Source organism: Papilio xuthus, unplaced genomic scaffold (assembly GCF_000836235.2).
Source record: "Papilio xuthus unplaced genomic scaffold, Pxut_1.1 DF826945.1, whole genome shotgun sequence".
NCBI lineage: Eukaryota > Metazoa > Arthropoda > Insecta > Lepidoptera > Papilionidae > Papilio > Papilio xuthus.
In genome coordinates this window covers 1,048,046-1,064,597 of record NW_013531704.1, presented here as the reverse complement: position 1 = coordinate 1,064,597, position 16,552 = coordinate 1,048,046, and the positions used below count along the sequence as shown (strand labels likewise).

The following is a 16,552-nucleotide window of genomic DNA, read 5'->3' as shown; positions in this document are numbered from 1 at the left end:
TTTATACTCCGTTTGCATTAATCCAGTCCAGAATCCAGCACTGGAAAGTGCGTTATATCCAGTGATGTTTTACATTTTTCTAGTTATTATTTTAGCGCTAGATTGGAATTAGACATTCTATTTAATATAAACACTTATGTCAAATAACGATCGTCGATTACAAAAAGAAGTTAAAGAATAACTGTTTCGTTGCAGTAGGTTTCCATTGCCAAAACACCCGGAAGAATACATATAGTTCTACTTTTCTTCAAAGATGTAATGGGATTATAATATGTTTTTGTATGTATTTCAGTGGAAACCCACTGTAAGATTCCATGTGACAACGCAATAAGGTTAGGGAGAGCGATCCGCAGAACTCGCTCGAAGGGGATTTTAATAAACTATGAAGTGTCGAAGTTTGCTATAAAATTTGCAAAATGGCGCACAGAGTGAGAGCGGGCGGGAAGGATTAATTATTAAATATACCCTTGTATTTTGACTTGGGAATTTAGTTTAATTCCCTTAGCGTACATTGACATATAATAATCATAGTTTCGATTTCAACACGTGCACCACCGACTCGCCTACCAGGTTGACATACGAAAAAATTAATAGCATGAAACGTGTTAACGAGCAATATTGTAGTAAAAAATAATTATCACGAATAAATGTAAATGATAAATACATCTATTTAATGTCTTCATAACTGTACAAGTATAGAAAATAATTGAACAATTTAATATGTAGAACAATAATTACAAAAGGGCGAGTTTATGGATACATTTATCGATAGACAAATCCCCTAGCGACATGAACTGATTGGTATCAATGTAAGCTCTTCAGATTACAACCCTAAGTCGGCTCTTAGCGACAGCGCGCCGCAAAATAATAATCTCATAGTAGACGGAACCCGTACAAACTCTAAGCAGGTTATGAGGTCACAGCATTCTGACAAAGCAGACTAATATCATTAAAAGTTCACGTAATTATAATGTTCAGTCCAATACAGATCTAGCGCCGCAAAGTCTAGACCGGACGTTGGGGAGCGATAAAACCTGAGTGGGGGAGGTATAGCACCCTAACTGTTATGTCCTCTTCGCACATAAAACGGACAACGGGCTGTGGTTAAATTGGTAAAATATTGCACACTATATTAAACCACTTTTCTACTCTATAAATTTAACACTATATCGTAAATCCAATAAACTTAATGAGTTATTTCTTTCACGATTGGTTGACATACACTCACTCAAAATACAAAGTAATTACGTCTTAATCTTTGCTCTTAAGTACTTTTACAAATGAATTAAATGTATCCCAACACTACATGTGTAGAAGTGTGTACGGCACATTCATTACATCGCTTCAACAATTTTCCTATCGCTATTTCTCATCTATACCCCTCCCTCCCCATCAACGGTAGCAGACCGCCGATAAGCCGCACCCAAATTGCCCGATGCCATCGATAAAAACCCTTTAATGGTTTCGAAATTGCATTGCTCTTAGACCAACAAAAGACCTATAACAGACCTGCTCGTTGCATGAACTTACACAATAAGAAACCATTTACTTAATCTGAATTTTCTTGGAATCGTTTAGCAGTTTTGTAGATATATTTTTACAGGTTCACTGCCATTTTTCCATTCGCTACAATAGAGTAACTGCGTCTGACATATCTTAATATTTCCTGAAACCAGTTCGTACATCAATAAAAAAGTCGGTACAACTTAGATGAAATAGATAGATAAAGACTTTATTCACAAACAATAATAAACTTAATATTACAATATTGACAAGCTTATTTTCTTTTAATACATAATTAACGGATATTATATGTACGTGCAATCTATTGCCCAGCATCCAGTTGCGTGTCAGGTTGTCCCTCGACATTTTAGATTAAACGATTATAAATATTGGTTCGAAACAAAAATTCTAAACAATTAAATCATTTATGAAAACAATCGAATATCGGAACAAAAAAAAAAACAAAAAACTTATAATTCGTCCTTGGCTGTGGACAATAAACCTTTCATGATTTTATTCCTTATCAAAGCACATACACGGAAATCAATATCTATCGTACATCAACCAATTACAACATCGGCTTTTTCGCCCAAAAAAAAATATATTTTTTTAAAATTTACTAGCTATCACCCGCGACACCGTTATATGTGTTCTTCCAGACTACCTTCTATATGTATGCCAAATTTCATCGAAATTCGTTCAGCCGTTTTATAGATACCTTCTATCTATCCATCCAAATGCATTTATAATATTAGTAAGATTAACCCAACGTATTCCGAACACCCTGTATCAAACACACACAAGTAAAAGTTCTATTTTAAAATTCAAAGAATCTGTTTCCAAACTATTTTTATCTAGACTGTCCTTAATTAAGACGAGATCGTTCACCCCAAGAAATGTTCACGAACATTGTCAACACCTAATTTACTTTCTTGTGTAACCGATAGTTTTTAACTGCTCATTTGGATATCTTATAAAAATCGAAAAATATAATAAGAGAACCTTTAACCAACTCTTAAATAATTGTGAATGTTTTTTTTATTAAAATATGAAATTATTCAAGTATCAGTTTTTTAACGTAGACTACTCTGTTCCAATCACTCGAGAAAATTACATATTTTTGCACATAATATGAAGAAGGAAATCTTAACAATCTAACTAAATCATTTCTTCACAAACATACCTCACTTTAATATAATAAAATAAAACAATAAATGTATTTGTACTAATTATCAGGGCGTTGTTACCCTCTACAAACACATCTCAGTAAACAAGAATGTATCAAGAAGAATAAACAACATATAGCGGATTTTGCGGCACAATTTGGGTACAATGTATTAATATAAAAGAACATGTAGGACACTTCATAAGTCCGCATCTACCCATCATCTCGCCCTTTTCTTGGCGCGCTGTAATTTCGTGACCACACCGATATTACATCTGCAAATTGGTCGTGTTATCTTCCGCCCTATAGGGTGACCATAAAAATAACCGGACACAGGGTGTATATTATTCGAAAAGAATAAAAACTTTTACTACTTTACATTGAATCCTTACAATATTGATTATACGATTTAATGCAATTTAAAAATGAAAATAAAGTTAAAATTAATTTTAAAGACTTTCCTTGGATTTTACATAGAACTTACAATTCAACCGCTAAAATTAAAATTATTACTTTAACCTAATAACAGAGAATGCATTAGTCTCGGTAATAAATATGGGTCTTAAGAACTTCTCTTCATTATTTGTTGAAAAAATATGTAACGGCCGACATTTTGGTTTAGCAGCGACGAACGCATTCATAAATACATCACAGCAAACTGCCACAGATTAAACATGTTATTTTTAAATTATGCAACTAATTTTATTTACAGTTCCGTCTTGTAATCCACTGTTGATTTATGGAACAACTACACGAGTCGTACTGGCACACTGCATCATTAAATGGTCACTAAAGTCATCACTTAGTGTAGATTATGTATCTATTTATATATCTTACTAACAAGCTGTTCCCCGCAACTGTGACTGCGCGGTATTAAAAAACTTATTAAGTAGCGTATGTTTTATTTCAGTGCTTTGTTCTACATCTATGCCAAATTTAATTAAGATCGATTGAGTTGTTCCGGAGATACCTTCAAACAAACATCCATCCATCTATCTTAACATACGCATTTATATTATTAGTAAGATTACTAAATTTATTGGCCTAAAATTTAATATCTCAGTAGGTACTCCTAAATATCGTAGTCTAAGACGGATCCAAGATGGCGATGTTGAGGTCACCCTTAGCTATCAGTAATGGGCATCGCAGCGCCGTCTAATAGCTTTATTGAGCGACAAGCTCTCTCGTCCACCCCACAGCGGCCATGGCTCGGCCGCCCTCGAATAAATCTGATTAAATAAATACGTTCCCAAGCCGCCCCATGTCTGGACACCATGATGAATTGTTACCTACTCTGTATTGTGACTTGCGAATAAGTTATGGCTTACATCGAGTTTACGTATTATGATTTGCAAAATAACCGAGCCCAAAATCCACGTTTAAAATATATTGTTATCTCTATTTTGTCAAAGTTAAAAGACAGGGATGACGATATGTTTTATTTTTTTTATACAAACATTTTGGTGTCAGAAACCTACGGTCAGTATTACTTTGCTATGGAAAATAAGAATATTAAAAACCTAGTTAACATCATATCCATCATGTTAACCGCTAATAATTTAATTAATCGATTCCATGAAGCTCTGATTTTATTTTAGTTGTCATAAAACCTCATTTAACCTGACAGAATCTCATCAGTTAATTTGACAAAACACGTAACAAAAGCAGAACTAAGAGATAACTTCTCGGTGCAATACACCACGAATACAGACTCATATTAACAGAAATAGACTGACAAATTGGATTCCTGTGGGCAGATAATAGGCTCAGTGGCGTCTCGGGACATCTCCGGAACGAGAACGAGACGGGAACGAAACGGGTACAGACGCCTAGCATTAATAGAGCATACTATGCTAATATTATATACACAGACATAAAGTCGGATGTATTTCTAAACGAGTTACGTATTCGTGCTTTAAATTTAACATTACATGAAGTCTATTAGTTTGAACTAATAGACTGTAGTACTAGTAGACTGGAAACTAGACGTTTCTTGGTAGATTATTATTCATAATATGCACCCGTGTGCACAGAATCTGGTACTCCAGAGCACGACTGGAAAGCCAATTAAAGCCATTTAAATAATACATACTAGAATAATATCTTACCTGGATGGTTGGTGCAGTCTTCAAAATTATAAAGATAAATTATTTAATTAAAATCTCCCTCAGATTAATGTCTTACCACAGTCAGACTTAAAAGCCAGTAAATGCGTCCCTTAGTACAGATTTAGTACTAATTACTATTTAACGAATGTGTACGGCAGTTTGATAAAGCTTATTAATATAAGATAGTGTGTACAGGCTTGAAAGCAACATGTATTTCCCGCGCTTCCAAATCTGTATGACGGACAAGTGGAGCGATCGGGTTGCGCCGGCGCCGATGACGCAACGCAACGTGACGCCATCTAGCGGCCGATGTCATCACAGCTGTGGCTTAGTGGCCTATATAGTTCATACTGAGCTATAAAATTCGTTTTATCGACTACATTAATAGATATACGAACTGAACAGAATAATATTAAGTAACATTTAACGCCTTAATTTTTTTTTAATAAAAAAGAAACTTTAAAAAGTAAACAATAATAATTATGTTAATCCATCTTTCGAGATTACGAGAAATCGTAGAATCATAGAAAATCGGTGTCTCAAATTCCATTTTAATGTCTTATCTTATCGTTTAGAAAACATTTTAGATAATTATGACTTTAAAATCCGAGGAATATGTAAGTTAATTTATAAGTAACAGAAGAACAGTGTGACAGAATTGATTGTGGGTATAAATAAAGACGACCACTTACCCGCGGATATTTCGGTCCACGTCTAGCCCGCGGGCGTCAGTCTGACATATTCATAGACATGCAACATTGTCGTTTACAGTTCATCGTGCACTTCTGTTCGAATGAGTTAACACGTCCCATGCTACTGCGATTTTTCACAACTAAACTCATCAGGCCAGTCAGTGGTGAATGTGTTAATGTATAATAAAATATGCAACCGGATATCGTTTAAAAGTAATCTACAAATATTTTTCACATGTTTTAGAAATATAGACAACAGGGTGTTTGCAATCTGCGGCAATGATAACGTCAACGTAAGCAACGTCATTCAAAAACACGCTGTATAATTTCGTCATGTGGTAACAATTAAGTGATATCGACGCGAGGGCGACGTAGCGAGATTTAACCAGAACATTATCATTATGTATAAGCTCATAAGTATTCTACAACTATTTCCTTTCATGATTATCATATCATACAATTAAATATTTATTCCTATAAACATATTGAGGAAATATGACAAAAACTACAATTCTGCAACGCACAGTAATCGATAACAGTCTTTAGTTATGAATAATAAGAATTACTGGTAATAATATTAACTTTAAAAGACAACACTCTAATCGTGGGTTTCTGAGTCCATTATCTCCCTTTAAAACTTGTCATGTCTGTGTTGTCAAAGACAAAGACAATAATTACTATATGTCATACAGATTGTGGTCTCAGAAACTTACGGTCAATGACACACTCAGAGTCGTTAATAACAGGAGATTATAATTATAGTTTAAATACATGAGTCTATTTCTTGGTCATTTCTGTCGTGGCAGACTAGTTATGGTCATCGTGACACCACTTCTTCCTTAGTGTAACAGTGATGTATATAAAAAGTGGGGTCATAGAGAGCGGTCCACTCAGAGGCAACTGTCCAGAACTAATTTGCTCAGACTAGCTCTATTAATAACAATTTAATATGCAAATGTAATCATTTGAATTATATTAACAATTAAAAAGTTACATTATATTATGTTTAAAGGTAATTAAAAATGAACATCGCAACAATCGAGATACATATTTTATTAACATTAATATAAAGGAAAAATTTAAAACTTATTTACATTTTAGTTTAGAGACCCATTTAGATTTTTTCGTATAAAATTCTCCTATAAAAAAAACTTTAAAAATTCATAAATATTGTTATTTTTCTACATTAGCCTAGATAAGTCTTCAAACTACGCCGTTAATTTAAAATGAGCTTAGTTTCGCAAGCCGTCAAAGTCGTCGTCTAATGTATAGCTAAACAATCAAATCATGTTTACTGAACCCACGACCCACATAAGAGACCTTGAGACTGAATAATCCCCCATCAAATGGATTTTCTCTAAAATTACACATCGACTCGACTAGCGAGGTGTATTCCATTCATTTTATTTCGGATAAATAACACAACGGGACGCGGCGGTCGTAATTCTGTCGTCAGTTAATGTTCGGCAAAAATATACGGTAGACGAGATTTTTTTATATTCCTCTGTGACTATGTTATATGATGCAACAGCTGTTGTCCTGGTTACTGCCATCTAATTCCAGTATCGGGATGCAAGATACATCAAGTGTTCTTATACACATACATACAGACGCATTACACTAATTTTATTCAATCAGTTTGAGACTCATCGCCCACGCTGCTATTGTTACTAATTTGTATTACGTAATGTTCCTGAACAATTCGTGCATGCCAGAATACATACAATACTCAGTGGACAGCATATATGACAAAAACATAACTTTAACTGAAAGCATTTCAGTTCTAAATTAAATAAAATCTATGTACACTTAATCTGGAGTCTACACTGACTAGTTTCGATAAGTCAGTTTTTAACGAATTAATAATTTCTTAAATATTACATTATAAAAAGATTTTTTTTATCGATTTTTATATTTCAACTTAGTGAGGACCTAACATAGACGTGGCAGCCCTGGTTGGACATAAATCCCTCAGTGGGCGCTAGGCGAGGTCGCGTGAGTCAGGCGGCTATTCCCGCGCGGCCCAGTTGCGTCGCCGGTTAAGGAGCGGTTGCATGAAAAAGTAAACTCCTAGATTGCTTAATAATGTGCGAATCTCTAACTATATGTAACAAAGAGTAAGAAAGATAACATCAACCTAAAAAACAATCCAAAGCTATAAATTAGATTACTTTTACTGTTTTTGGTTTATAAACTTACAAATACGTTGTCTACAAACTCATTCATTACTATAGTTTAATCAAGATTGTAGGGAAACAAGAAAGAACATAATGTTTACGATAACAATACTTATGGACATGCGTTATCGTGCGGCCGACTGCCATTGACTCGCCACGGACATCATAATCTCGAGAGCACAAATATTTATCGGAGAATGCGGGAATCACCGAATTCATTCCCTCGGGAATGTAGGATACATTGATTCACAGAACATTTGTTATAAGAGTTTCACTACTTTACGGTGACATAGATTTATTTCCAAATTTATTAAATTAGAAGCCAAAGTACAACGCCTCTTGAAACCAAAAGTACAGCGTCAATACAACTTAATTTTCAAATTTAAACTTAGCAACAAATCGTATACAAACATCTTGTTATTCTATAAAGTTTGTTCAAGTTGCGAACATTATCGCATTGTATCGGGCGATGAAGACGACTATCGAACTCAAAGTTGTAAAACAAATCGAGTTATCTGGAGATAATGCTAAAACTTTCCTAAAATTCCCTTCTATATTGTCACCAAGAAAAAACTTGACAAACTCACAAACTTTAATTGTGTTAAAGTTTGCTGAACATTTAGATTTCTTCCTTTATTTATAAGTTCCAGAAAATTTTCTGACAGATATTTCTAAATTTTTATGTCTTTATTTGAACAGAAACTTAATATTTATATATTTACAAATTCTGAGAACAGATTTACACTTTCGGTGCAAGGAATGTACGAAAGCTGTTAAAGTAATAAAAATATATAATGTTGTATACCTACTTCCCCTTAACACGAGCACGTGGGACGGAATGGAGACGATTAACACAATCTTTTATTTAGAGCAAAACACAGGGAATGCGGAATAAAAAAGATAACTTTAGAAAATCGCCTTGGAGATAGCACAGTTTCAGAATAGACAGGCCACTTTATCACATTACGCTACGTTAGAGCGGTCGAATTGGTCGGCTGACACATTTCTATACGCACCTATAATCTATGCCTTATGCACTTTATAATAAAATCTAAATTAAAACAACCGTGTGCTGACAGATTATATATTGTTTGAAGATACTGTCTTTATCATGATCGTTTTTTAAATTTCATTAAAATAATCAGGAACAATTTTTCGAAGAGCACTTCAAATAAATTAAATTTGACCCTTCAAAAAAAAAAGGTCTGCAATAACATTGGAATGTAAAAGCACAACTAACCCCACCCCATTGCAATCCGTCTGTGGGTTGATGTGCAAATACAATCAAAACGACGAGACCAATCAAGCCACGGTTCGATTGCACTTTACTGCTGCGCATAAAACCCGCCGTATACCCGCACTATTCGCTGTATAGCCGCCGTAAAGCGCAATACTGTGCAATCATAGTAATAGATTTCATCCCCATCAACCCCATACACCCCTCACGCAAACCCAGCGAGCATTAATATGCTGTTAATATTTTATACTGATGGACCAACGTAGCTTCGTCGCGTAAAATAAATATTCCTATGTTCAAATGCACACACTCAAAATTTGTCAGAAATAATTGACGTAATTACAACCCAAAAACATTTAAAAAAATCATTTCACTTTGTTCGGTGCACAATAATTCTCTGTCAAATAATTCGATGCGGTCAATATCATCATCATCATCAGCTCACTATACGTCCCCATCGAGTGACTCGGAGTTAAGGGTGATAAGGCCATAGTCAACCACACTGGCCCAGTGCGGGTTGGTTGACTTGGTCAATATATAACACGTTAATTACGAAAAAGTTTTTAGTTTTCAGATCATTTTTAGCCGACTAAAAGAAGGAGGTCATCAATTCGTCCGCATTTTTTATGTGTTAAGTATTATTTTCTTAATATCGTGACCTTTCAGCAAATTTTAAAATACATGCAAAAAAATCGTGGATTTTTATTTTAAGTCTATAATAGGAACGAAATTAACATAAATAAGATATGGAAAACTAACGGAAATAATTAATAAAACTGTTACTAGGTACATATCCCCTTTCATTCATATTAATATCTAATAATGCATATCAATGGCTATTATGAAAACGATCGTAATATTTATTAGGTCCGTAAAGTTTCTCAAGGGTGGAAGAGGAAATAATATTATTCCATTATCCGCAAAATATTATTCCATTTGGCAATCACAATCGATTTGTACGTAATAGTCACCCTATGTGGTAAAATTAGCCACATTGGGATAAAAAAAAACTATCGACTTTTTCCTACTATATACCTATATAAGTAACATATGTGTTCTTCCAGACTATGTTCTACATCTATGCCAAATTTCGAGCGAGATCCATTGAGCTGTTCCAGAGATACCTTCAAACAAACATCCATCCATCTAAATTCGCATTTATATTAGTAAGAGGTAAGATGTGTAACTGAGACTGTTAATAATTCGATTATATTTTCATAATAAAAACAAAATCTAGCTGTGAGTTTCCACTGTCGAAAGACTAGTCACATAACCTATGAAGAAAAAAACTCCTAGTTTTCGAATGATACACCCACCTGTCTACTATGTTCCCACAATTAATTAACGCCTAGTTCACGGTCAGACAAATATTTTTTAAATTATTTGGTGAGCGTAAAATGAAATAAGCACTGCGAGAGCTTACTTATCGAACGTCCGGCTGTACCCCCCTGCACCTACACCGCACGCCCCGCATATCCACCGCTTCACAAAAATTTGAACATCATAAAACCAACGATACGTATCAAGGAACTCGACCAGTAATTATAGAAGATAAGATAGTATTATAGACCGGAAAACGGTTAGAAATTAAAAACAAAACTCACTCACTTATTTTAATATTGAATAAATAACATAAATATTTTTTATTACTCTATTAATATAACGATAAACATTAGAAATATTTTTAAACTAGCAGCCAGAAGCGAGTATGCTTAGATATTTTTTTTTGTAAAATTCTATTTTATTTAACTAATATCAATGTGAATGTATGGATGGATGGTTGAAGGTATCTACAGAACGGCTACATAGATCTCGCTGAAATTTGGCATACATACAGAACATAGTCTGGAAGAACACATAGGCTGCTAATTAGTTTTTTTGTTTGTGAATTCAGGGGCGACAGTTAGTAATATTATAAATACAAAAGCCTTCGTTAGTCAGGGATGTTCGAACATTCCAATGGCGAAAATGGCGAAAGTAGCTTTGAATTCAATTCAGTAGTTTTTAAGTTTTATCTTTGAATACAAATCACATTCGGAGTTTACTATTAAAATTCACTTAAAAATATTAACAAAAAAATCTTCCCTGTCCGTTAACGACCAAGATACTATCTCTAATTTCAAAGCGAGCAATAACTCGTCGCGAAGGTAGTGTTGCGAACAATGGGTTCGGGAACTCTCGACAAGATGAAAAGACCCTACATCTTACGAGGGCACTCAGTTTATTTTCAAGTTTATCGCCTCTGTTGGCTGCTATAAATTTCTCAACGCGCCCAAGATTAGGCAACAGCATCTCTTGGGCGATTTATACAGTAATTCGGCTTTGAAATGTTTCTCTATAACCTGGACTTGAGAATTATGGGCAAATAACAATGCAAGTTGAATAAAGCTAAGTGCAGATGTATTCGCAAAGACTTTTGACTCTATTAAGCAAGTTAGCTATGCTACTAACCGTGGGTTTCTGAGACCAAACTATAAGAAACATTGTCATCCTTGTAATTTACTTTGACAAAACAGAGATAACAATATGTTTTAACACGTTGAGCGTCGCTTATACGCACTGGCATTAAAGAGCCGGTGTTTCTGATCGCAGTTCAAAATCGTTTACATTTTTAAAGCAAAATAGTGTAAAATTTTATAGTTCTGATGTCACCACACACTGTCATGATGGCTGACGCGGCCTAAACGGAAAGTCTAGTGTCAGCCACCAATGGCTGACGTGGCGCTCAACGTGTTAAACAGAAATTTTGGTCTCAGAAACCAACAGTAAGTAAGTCAAAATGTTGTACTTTATTATATTCGTAAATACTTTATAAGGCAACAAACTAACATAAAACACAAATAGATCAGACGTAGAGAAACATAACTGCCTTATATAAATCCAGATTAACGCGTTAACATTCCGTTGATTCGATATTAATGGTTGTTTATTCCCATAATATTTTTGTTTACTTCCTCAACGCCCCATAAATCTGATCGTAAAAACTAAAGATACAACTAAAGCAACGAACGGATAAGGTCGACCATATTATTAGCCATGGAAACTATAATATTAAACGGATCGCATAGCCGTTAAATATAACGTTACCAGTTCGCTAAACACCAAAGACTATAGGGAGGAAGAACTATGTCCTAAATTTTATTTTATAAACAAATACTGTTAGGAAGAAAATCCGAAAATGTGCCAGTGTATTGATGCAACACTAGCCTTACTAAAATGTCGACGTTTATAACCACTCAATATTAATTCTGACTTTTTACTTTGTAACGAAAGCACGTCATTCGCGCCAAATGAACTAACACTGTCTAAAACTACAAGTTGACAAAATAAACAAGGAACCTTCAGTGGGCCTACCACGAATGTTTGTGTTAACCGCCATCGTATCGTTATCGACAAAATTTGTGCGCCTTATCGGACGTAAAGTACACCAGACATCTCGTACGTTACGAAATCAACTGTCACAAATATTCCTGCTAGGCCCAAAGCACTTTCAAACAACTAATTCATCGACAGTTCTCCTACTAATGAAACATCAATAAAAATATTTGATCTCACTGATCAATCGAGCTATTAAAAGCACCTAATTAACCCTCTTATATTGAATATTCAAAACAAATCTTCAACATTAAGCTTTACACGGTTCCCGGTAACAGTACGAGTATACGGCACAGCTACACGGCTTGATGGTATCAGTAGTCACGGCCCGTTGGCCACAGCCCTCGAAGACAACATCGGTTATCAGATACACATAAATTATATTTCTGGTATACCAAAGTGCAAAACCCCTTGTACGTTCACGCTTCAAGCACTTGACGGCATAAGCAGAGCTTAACATGATTATCTTTTAATCTTTGTACAGTATAAATATTTCTGTCGTGGTTTGATATTATCTTAAGACGTATTTACTCTTAAAACGCACAATTCCAAGTTCAAAGTACGCAATTATAAATATAACAAGATAATAAATTTAATAAGAAGTATTAAAGGATGAAATTTATTTTTCTTTAACAAGAATAGACCAAATATTGTAAAGATAAGTCAAGCAACCGAAAAGATATCAATGTAACATGCAAATATAAATGAAGGAAACTTGAATTTAAAAGGAAATAGATAAAAAATACCTAAGAGATTAATAGATAATTTAGACACACACATGTAAGAGAGGAAACGCAAAATATGAGTACTTGACGTATTTTGTAAAGTCAAAAAATGTTATGACTGTTTTTAAAAATAAAGTTCTCTGGAAACTGATCCAGCTCATCTTACTAAAAGGCATGTTTACTATACGTTCTATATCCTAATATATTCCGTGATGGCAACATTCGTAAGCTTATGGGGGTTTAAAGTACTAAAACAGGCATAAGACTAGAGGGTGGGTTCCTAACGCATGTTAGTTTAACGTACGGCAGTAAAACGGTTAACGGCAATGCCGGGGTTCGATTCATGCGGTTATATTGGAACCGTGGGGTGCCATCGCGTGCCATAGCAACGATATAAAAAAGGTGGAGTTTATTTAATTGTAAAATCAATAAATCATCGAATCTATATTTATTTGACATCTTACAAATTGGGACGATTAAAGATAACCAAGGCCAACTAACGATGCAATTATGCCATTTTTTTCTAGTCAAATGTATACTAAAATAAAACGGTACAGGATGTTCTTGTAATTGACGAACGAACATACGTATTTTTAAACATTATTAGTTAGAATCCTTTGGCGCGAATAGCGGGCTTTCATTACCAAGTCAAGTGTCAGAATGATTAGTGAGGGGACTTAAACATCGACTTTTTAGTAAGGCTAGTGTTGCGCCGATAAACCGGCACAGTGTCGAATTTTCTCCTAACAGTATATATGCGTAAAAACCAGAAACAATGTACTCCTAAGAACTTAATAAAGAAATTGTACACAACAATACGAAAGCGCACTTTTTTTTTTACTTTACAAAGTCTTCAATACCGAGAACAGATTCTATAGTTGTTAAGATTCGTATCCGAATGGTGACAGCAAAGGCCGAGTGAAATGAGACATAAATTAAGTTTAAACTGATAAGGAATTGTAAAAAAATGTCCATTTGGAAAGAGATACACCAATTGTAATTAATAACTGAGATAATACTACGAAAACCCAAAATTAAAAAATAAGAAGCGACACAGAAATATAAATCGTATTTACAACTTGTAAAGAATAATTAAATAAACAAAATAACCCTTATTTCTGTCATTAAATTGTTACAATAATGTTCTGAATTTACTATAAAAATGCAAAGAAATTTAAACACAATCAGAATTATGAACTAAAAACTAAAGTTACACATATCATAAACATATACACATATATGTACAACTAATTAAGGGTACTGCGACGTTTTTTAAGTATGGGACTATTTAAAAAGTTTGAAATATTGCAACAATTGTAACATGGTAGAGGGGTTCAGGTAAGAGGCAGGTAAGCGACCGACGTTACACCAGAAAAAACTTTCGGCGCCACAACAATACACGTGTGATTGTGTTTTTGTTGCGCAGGCGCAGGACAGAGTGACAGGCAGCTGTTTTGCAGTATTGTATTGGTATAACATGACGACAATACCACGCAATATGCGATGACAATTACCTTAAACGATATTTCATAGATCGTAGTATGGATACCTATAATTTCGTTAATTATTTAAAATATTTATACGAGATTTTACTATTAAATTAAGATAAGAAATTTATAGAAATGGTAACATAACCCAGACAGAATCAATTTTTTATACCATAAGGTAGCAAACGAGCAAGCGGCCATCTGAATTCGCTAAAATAGTGTGGCGACTACTGGCCATAGACATCTTCAATTGTAGATGAGTTGCCAACCTTTAATCGACGGAGAAAGAAACGCCAAGAAAGAGGACATTTCTACTAATTATGCGTCCTCTCCTTAGTCATATCCATTTTCCCTTCCAATCCTTTTCTTATAAGAAAGGGTGGGATAAATAAGACCTCCGGGATGCAAGACCTTAAAACAAATACACTTCAGATTCAATAGACTACGACAATATTTCCAATCAACTTAAAAACTGTCTTTATCATGTTTATGCAAACTTTGTGGGTATTTGAACATTAATGGCCAGTGCTTAGTTATAATGTGGACTGTAATGGCCTATAATAAAACATCTTAACGACCATTGAGTGCCTAGACAAATTAAATTGCCTGCTCTTTTCTACGGGGTACCCTAGACTGGGGACACTACGCCCCACTTCCATCTGAAAGTCGACTGTAAATCTTAATTTATCCCCTTAATATTAGTCTAGACAAATTATAAACAAACAACTCTTGGTACAATAAAAACTTTTGATTGCCTTTTTTCGTTAACTTTATTATATTAGGGCAATGAATTCTAGATCATAAATTTAGAAGTCACCTTGCATTACTCCTTGAACTGTTCTCACATCTCGTTCGGGTTTTCGTATAGAAATGACAAAAGTAGGGTTTCCCATATCGGTGTTACGACAATCGAAAACGATGGACATGGTATCAAAGAAAAGCAAAAAATACGACATAAATTGAATAGTTTTCTCTAGGTATATGTTATGTATTATAATAATTATGCAAAAATATATTCAAAGAATTGCTTACTTTATCTTGTGTTGGCAACACCAAAAAAGCAAATAGACATTCGGAAATATCAACCACTAGTACATGCCCACTTCAATTTCATCGAATTTGAAATTCAATGCCATTTTTATAGCTCGTAGGAACGTTACAAAAGCAATAAAACGCATGTTTGACTCTGAAGGGGATCGCAGGGTAAGTCACAACGAGGGTCAATTGTCAATTTAAAATAATACGGCAATTGTATTATTTGAAACATCCAGCAGTCAAGTTTCATGTGGTTATTTAAACATATTATATATGATAAGAGAAAATCCGACTTTTACGAAGGTTCGAAGCAAACCATGTACCATATTGTAAAGAGATTTTTTTATTACCATAAATGGTAAAACAGGCCTGAAAAAGATTAAGCTTCATCATTATAGGCTACTCTTACTTTTCAATTATTACTCTATGACAAAGAAATCTTACTAATATTATAAATGCGAAAGTTTAGATAGATGGATGGATGTTTGAAGGTACCTACAGAACAGCTGCATGGATATCGATGAATTTAGACAAACTATAGAACAGTTTGGAACAAGCGTAAGCAACTAATTATTTCTTAAATTCCAACTAGTATTTATTAAGAAACTTACAGCATAAAATATGCATCTAATAATTTGGAACAAGCGTTATCCTTCGACATATAGATGACGCAATTCTTCAACATAAGCATACTGTGTGGAACATATGTAATATAAAGATTTAATACAGCAATAACTATAAAGACAAGGTAAAATACACAACCCTTATGTCTGAACAGTTAATAGCGATATATGTTAGATAAGGTAGGGGAAACAAGCAAGAGTCAGGGACGTAAAATTAGCAATAAAGACTTGTTTTTCAGCAATATACTCACTAAATCGTTATTTTAGGCAATAACTTCGAACGATTAACATAAAACATGGCAATATTGTACATTTCTTTGTATGTTTATATATCATTTGTTATAGAACCTTTAGCACATAATAGAAACTGCGAATTTCCGTTCCCTTTTCATATTTTAGGAAATTTATTATTTGTGAATATGATA

General features: G+C 34.1%; 1 protein-coding gene across 2 annotated transcripts in view; it reads right to left on the bottom strand.

Annotated features, from left to right (window-relative positions):
- Positions 1-16,552, bottom strand: part of LOC106121190 (mitochondrial cardiolipin hydrolase) — a 104,871-nt gene that overhangs the window by 69,917 nt on the left and 18,402 nt on the right. The gene's annotated exons all lie outside the window — the stretch shown is intronic.